The sequence below is a fragment of the Berghia stephanieae genome, chromosome 10, assembly GCF_034508935.2.
Source record: "Berghia stephanieae isolate SIO BIC M18660-M18661 chromosome 10, UCSD_Bste_1.3, whole genome shotgun sequence".
Lineage (NCBI taxonomy): Eukaryota > Metazoa > Mollusca > Gastropoda > Nudibranchia > Aeolidiidae > Berghia > Berghia stephanieae.
The window spans coordinates 4,650,925-4,658,424 of record NC_088369.1 but is presented as its reverse complement, the minus strand read 5'-3'; the positions used below and the strand labels follow the sequence as shown (position 1 = coordinate 4,658,424).

General features: G+C 35.8%; 1 protein-coding gene across 1 annotated transcript in view; it reads left to right on the top strand.

Annotated features, from left to right (window-relative positions):
• The window catches only part of LOC144956106 (monocarboxylate transporter 5-like), an 86,775-nt gene that overhangs the window by 41,297 nt on the left and 37,978 nt on the right, over positions 1 to 7,500 (top strand). Inside the window, exon 2 of the mRNA XM_078886456.1 lies at positions 6,665 to 6,739. The gene's annotated coding sequence lies outside the window, so the exon portion shown is untranslated. The remainder of the gene's footprint in view (positions 1 to 6,664; positions 6,740 to 7,500) is intronic.

Sequence of the window (7,500 nt, the reverse complement as noted above, 5' to 3'; positions counted from 1 at the left end):
CATAACATTGGCATCCGGATGTATAACGGACCAACACACAAAACTGTGTGTATCCATGAACGTTTATAGTCTGGTTAATACAGTTCAGTGAGCATTCCTCATAAACGCGGATGGCAAAAAACAATGACAAAGACATGAGTGAGGTCATCTTCGATCCATCTATATTCCAGGTGTATTTTACGTTGGTTTGAGAGTGAGAGCATGACTGGGAGACAAAAAAAAATTTCGACTCCACGCGCGGGATCGATCCTGATCCCTTTTCGTGTGAAACGAGTGCTCTACCAACTGAGCTATATCGGGACCCCGGCATATTATAATGGGCATGATCTATAAATAGTATGCAGATGACGTCACTCAGGCCTTTGTTATTGTTTTTGCCATCCGCGTTTGTGAGTTGTTCTCACTAAACTGTATTAACCAGACTATAAAAGTTCATGGTTACACAGAGTTTGTGTGTTGGTCCGTTATACTTCCGGATGGCAATGTTGTGAACTCCTTGGCCAAGCGCATTCTATCTATAGATAGTTCGAAGATGACGTCACTCAAGCATTTGTTGTTATATTTTGCCATCCGCGTTTGTGAGTTATTCTCACTGAACTGTATTAACCAGACTATAAAAGTTCATGGTTACACATAGCTTTGTGTGTTCGTCCGTTATGTTATGAGCTTCTTAGCCAAGCGCATACTATCTAGGCCTGAGTGACGTTATCTGTATACTATCTATATTCCCTTTCCATGTGCTCGAGGTCATTGGTCACATTGCAAAATGTGCTCAAAGTGACCCACATAGTGAAAAGTGTTCATAGCTTTTGAAATATCTAACATCACGATTGGTCATGTTGTTCAGTTTGACACACGGGTATGTTTACAACTTTCATAAACAAAGCAGCGTGTTTACATTTGTTAAGAAATATATCCAATCGTTAATCAGCAACAAATCATGTGATTGATGACACAGTTGGACGAAAACACGAATATAGTTCAAAGTTCAAAAACGTTTATTTTAGGCAATACGATTCAATGGTCTGATGTCACACCGCCCGGCAACGGCCGCCATCTTGGTTCTAAACAAAGAAAATCATTACTTTTTATTTTGCATGCCGGCTAGAACTTTTCATATGCCTTGTGATCAGAATGTGTAAAAGTCAAAACATGATCAAATTTATGGTTTTTTTTTTTTCCTGGATACCCTTTATGCTCGCCAGAGAAATATTTCATACGGGCGTCCGCCATTGTTCCGATAGTTTAGAGCCAGTGTTACTAAGTTACCATACGTCATTAGGAAGGAAGTGACGTTACGACTGTTGTAGAGTATTGCAAATGTAACTCATACAAGAATATATTTTCATCAACAAATCAAATAAGTAAAATCAATAATAAAGCAAGACAAACAATGAAAATAATAATGTTAATAACAGTAATAATAACAAGAATAATAATAATAATAATAATAATAATAATAATAATAATAATAATGATGATGATGATGATGATGATGATGATCATAATAATAATAGTAATAATAATAATGATAATAATAATAATAATAATAATAATATATAATAATAATAATAATAATAATAATAATAATAGTAATATTAATATAATAATAATAATAATAATAATAATAATAATAATAATAATAATAATAATAATAATAATAATAATAATAATAATAATGATAATTATAATCTTGGTAATAATGATGTAAAATCATTTGTAGATCGCTCCCATTAAGACTTTTCTTAACTCTCAATCCCTTTTATTCTCATTGAATCTATTTCTAATACATAGATACGTCTAAAATAAAAATATGCCTTATGGAACATTATAATTATAGGGAGCCATACACACATTGTTATCAAGAAACGATATTGTTTATGTTTTAACGTCCCGCTTCATTGGTTATTTGTGGGGCTATGTGGTCTCGTGGTAAGACACTCGCTTTCGGATCGGAAGGTGGTCCTGGTTTCAACCCTTGCTCATCGGTGCATAGTTGAGTCCTTGGAAAAGGCTATTTACTCACATTCTCTCACTGACTCAGGTGTAAAATGAATACCTGGCCATTAACAGCGTTGTCCCTGTCGGAAAAAAAATAATCGTACCATCGCCTAACAGCGCCATGTCTCGTTCTAAATGTTACGGGTTGTTGTTGTTGGTCAATGACCCTTTGTAAAGCGCTTTGAGCACGTTTAGTGGATATATTGCGCTATATAAAAGCTCAATTGTAAGAAAATTACCATTTTCAAGCCGATGATTTCAAGAAAAGCCATCAACATTTCATGAAAATGTTCCTTTCTTGTCCACCCTAATCCAGTATGCTGTTTCGTGCTCACTGGAGCTCTATTCACTAATCGTGAAGGTGGACATTTTACGACTTACGGAATGATCGCGTATTTTGAATGGGGATTGAACCTTTGAGTTCAATGCCCTATTTAAGACGGAATGTTGTGTGTAAATTACCTAAACGCATAGCACAGTTTTGTGTCATTTCAATAGACAAATATAGATAGTTCGAAGATGACGTCACTCAGGTCTGTGTTATTGTTTTTTGCCATCCGCGTTTATGAGTAGTGCTCACTGAACTGTATTATCCAGACTATAAAAGTTCATGGTTACACATAGTTTTGTGTGTTCGTCCGTTATACTTCCGCATGGCAATGTTGTGAGCTTCTTAGCCAAGCGCATACTATCTATAGACGAATAGAGATCGAGATGATAATCCAATAAAGTAAAAAGAAATAAAATGAAAATCATGCCAAATTGAAAAAACAACAACAACAACAAAAAATCGCCGTTTATAAGTACGTAATGACAGAATAGTATATTATTATAATATGTATTAGGCTGTACACTGAGTGCATTCAATTTCCACTCCGGTCCGTCTTGCCCTCCGTTTAACCTTTCCTCTCAGTCGGTCTCTTGTTTTATCATAGCAAAAAGTGTGTGCAACTCACTCGTTTTAGTTGCCGAACCGTACAGGAATCGAACGCGAACGTTTATCTCGGAATTAAAATTTCTTTCACTTTCCTACCAAAGAGTGAAACAACACACGGAGTTTCTTTGTTATTGTGATGAGAACACATATAGATAGTATGCACTTGGCTAAGAAGTTCACAACATTGCCATCCGGAAGTAAAACTGGCCAACACACAAAACTGTGTGTAACCTTGAAGGTTTATAGTCTGGTTAATACAGTTTAGTGAGAAGTACTCATAAACGCGGATGGCCAAAAACAATAACAAAGACATGAGTGACGTCATCTTCGAACTATTTATAGAACACAAAATAAATGTTTGAATAGTAATATAAACGGTTTAGGTTCCACGTAGTTTTGTTTGCTGGTATGTTTCGCGTGTCAGTTATTGTGAGTAAATTACAGAAATGTAGAGCGTCTTCTTCTTCTTCTTCTTGAAGCTTATCCCACATTTTGCAGGGGTGCCATAATGAATGCGACATCTCCAGGCTTTTTCTTACCAGTAAGAGGAGACACTGGGTGGCTGCGAATCGGCTTCGGTCGAGGAGCTGCCTAACAGCAAGTGCGCTTCATCAGTGGGGACTTTCCACCTGCCCCACATGTACACGATGTGGGCAAGAACCCGAAACGGCAGATCATCTAGTTGAACGGTGTGTTGTTGGGTTCGCGAAGGTGCACGAATGCGGACCGGACATTGCTGATTGGGTCGATCGTCATAACATAGTAGTGTGAGAACCACAAGAGGCGACTGACATCTCCATGCATCTCGGCCATAGCAATCTAGAGATATAGGTAGCATTGATCTCGGTTCATAGCACCATCCTCCTCCAGGCCCAGTTCTTTCATATCGTCATTAACCTTTATCCAATCATCTAGTCTTTGGGCGTCCTTTTTTTTCTCTTTCCCGCTAATTATATATTATTATATCCAACACTTTCTTTCCCACGTACCCACTCTCTCGTCTCTTAACATGCCTCTTATATGTCCGAACCATTTCAATCTATCTACTCCAATGCTCTCAAGATTGCTATGATCTTCTCTCACTTTTATTGATACATTCTTCGGAAACGAAAAGCTTCTATTACACACTAATTATTCACGAACAGGAGAGAAAATTGAATGCACTCAAGTTTACAACATTATGTTGATGCCACCCCCCCCCATCCCCAACACACACACACACACACACACACACACACATACACACACAAAAGCCCATCATCAACATTGCAATCTTCTTTCTCAAGTGCTTTAACCAGCTCTCTCAGCATGTAAGCATGTCAGATGTCAAGACGATTATTCATTGTCATATTATCAAGTGTTTGAATTAAATGAGATCATTGTCAGACGATACAAGTTATTTTTCATTATATTTTATTTGTTTTCCACGTTTATTTGTGTATTGTTGTGCTGAGCAAGGTACCCGTTTGTACCCGAAACGTCCATTGTCTGTTTTGTTCCCATATGAAGCCTCTCCATTTCGTCTCTTTCGTCAGTATTTTACGATCACCGGCTTCAGGCAGCCCCTACCGTTTCCTTCTTTTCTGTTTTACGAAGTCTATCATGGTACTCAGATCAGTATCAAGAGACAGTCTGCGCTTGGCTAAGAAGCTCACAACATTACCATCCGGAAGTATAACGGACCAACACACAAAACTATGTGTAACCTTCAGCGTTTATAGTATGGTAAATACAGTTTAGTGAGAATTACTCATTAATGCGGATGACAAAAAACAATAGCAAAGACCTGAGTGACGTCAACTTCATACTGTCCAAAGATAGAATGAAGTTGACGTCACTCTGGTCTTTGTTATAGATAGTATGCAGATGACGTCATCTGCATACTATCTATAAATCAGACAATAAAAGTTCATGGTTACACATAATTTCGTGTGTTGAATTATTATTATTATTATTATTATTATTATTATTATTATTATTATTATTATTATTATTATTATTATTATTATTATTATTATTATTATTATTATTATTATTAAGCGTGTTCGGGGCATTTTACCAGGATTTCTAACCAACAGCAACACTTAAAATGTAGTAGGACCAAATATGACAGTTGCAAGGTGATGTTACACTTTTTTTTTCCTACATTTTCTATTCTGTTACTGTCCATGTACTCATTTAAGGGGCGGTTTGGGTCTAATTATTAGGAAAATCCTTCAAAAATTTGATTTTGAGATTTTGGTGGGAAATGATATTTTATTATCTTAGAAATAATATAATTGAAGTCCAAATTCTTAAAGTAGACTATAAAGGCACGAAATACACAGTCGAAAATGGTACAGGTAGTTAGAAATGTGTAAAAAACGGGAAGCCATTTTGCTATTTTCTCTATATGCCTTTTTTCTAAGGGTATGGGATACTGTGTCAAACGTTTCTCAGAATCTATTCAATGAAATTGTCTGAAAATTTCCACAGTTATCACAGAGATAATGTATTGTGTCACCATAGAGAGATTTTTTTGATAAGATTTGTGAATTTTAAATTATAATCATAAATCTGAATTTTTTACATCAATTTTGTCATAACATTTTGATTCTCAACTTTGCAATGATCTAATAAAAATTCCATAAGCTAAAGCTGTAAAATTTCTCTATGGTGACACATTATGGTACAATGTTGACAAGAGGGAAGAATATGGAGGTCAATCCTTCATTAGTTTTTGTGGAACGCTTGCCACAAGATTGTTATATTTTTTTCATGTCAGACCCCCAAATTAGGTCGCAAAATGGGTATCAACACAGATAATTAAAATTTTTCACCATAAATGTTGTTTTTTAACCTATATTGATGATACAGAATGATTAAAACCGCCAAATATAGGTTATTATTTTTTTTTTAGAAAAGACCCAAACCGCCCCTGAACACTTGATCACGGTGAGAGAATGTGAATAAAAAGTTAAGTCCGTTGAAAAGGCCCTTTACTCACATTCTTTCGCCGGACTCAGATGAGAAATGAGTACCTGACCGTTAAAAGTGATTTTTGCTGTCGGAAAAAATTATAATATCGCCTATAATATCGGCGTCATGTCTTGTCCTGCATTTTAAGTGTTGCTCTTGGCTAAGGGAAAAAGCGCTTTGAGCACGTTTGGTGGATTTTTCACTATATCTATAAAAGCTCAAGCTTCTTTTCAAAAAAAAAAAAAGAAAAAAAGAGCTTTTATATAGCACAATATCCACTAAAATGTGCTCAAAGCGCTTTACAAGGGGTCCCTGGTCAACAGCAACGTTTAACATGTAGGATGGAACATGCCGCCTGTTAGGCGATATTACAATTTTTCGGACAAAGACACTGCTGTTAACGGCCAGGTACTCATTTTACACCGATGAGAGAATGTGAGTAAAGAGCCTTTTCCAAGGCTGTGATTTGGTAGCAGCCAATTGCTTCCTATCCGTTTCACGCTGTAGAAACCGGGATAAACTCTGTTCCCATGGACCTATGAAGGACGTAAATTATTAAAAATGTTTTCATACTTTGACTATAAAATTAATTTAAGTATCTGGCATTGCACTGTTTTGAAGCGAATGGTGACAAATACTCGGTACTTAGTACTCGGTACTCGAAGGTTAAACGAATGATGGGCAAAATTGCCAGGGAAATCAATTCCCTTAAGTTAATTATTAAAACGCATTGTCACTCTTTTATTTTTATTTTTCCCCCTTTCACAGCTTGGAGCCTGAGGCGGCAGGGTCAATAGTTATTGTTCTGTAGTACACAGTGTGAGGCATTGCACCCAGCATCACGTGAGTTGATTTCTGCTCTATTATTGTGCTCTATTGTTCTATTATTCTATTCTCGTTATATGATTATCCAAGTGTGACGTTTTTCATTAATTAATTTAAATGTATGTATATCTATTGATTATATTTTCATTAGTTTATCTAATTATCTATCTATTTATCCATGTATCTATATATGATATATATATATATATATATATATATATATATATATATATATATATATATAGAGAGAGAGAGAGAGAGAGAGAGAGAGAGAGAGAGAGAGAGAGTATGCGCTTGGCTAAGAAGCTCACAACATTGCCATCCGAAAATATAACGGACCAACCCACAAAACAATGTGCAAACAATGACTTTTTTAGTCTGGATAATACAGTTAAGTGAGAATTACTCATAAACGTGGATGGCAAAAACATAAAAAAAACAATAACAAATTCCTGAGTGATGTCAACTTCATTATATATATATATATATATATATATATATATATATATATATATATATATATATATATATACATGTTTATGTGGGTGAGTGCGTGAGGCTTGGCCGGGAGTGGAGTGGGGGTGAGGGTTGTTATTGGGCAATGATTGATATTCTTCCGCATGATGATTCTTTTCAGGAAGTGAGCATTATATAACTGATTCCGTTACATGCCTCATTTGACTGCCCACCTTATCGCTGTTCTTTCTTTTGAGGTGATGCGTTTGGGAAGGTTGATTGATTCTATGAGTTTATTTAGAATACTCGCAATATCCGCCAGC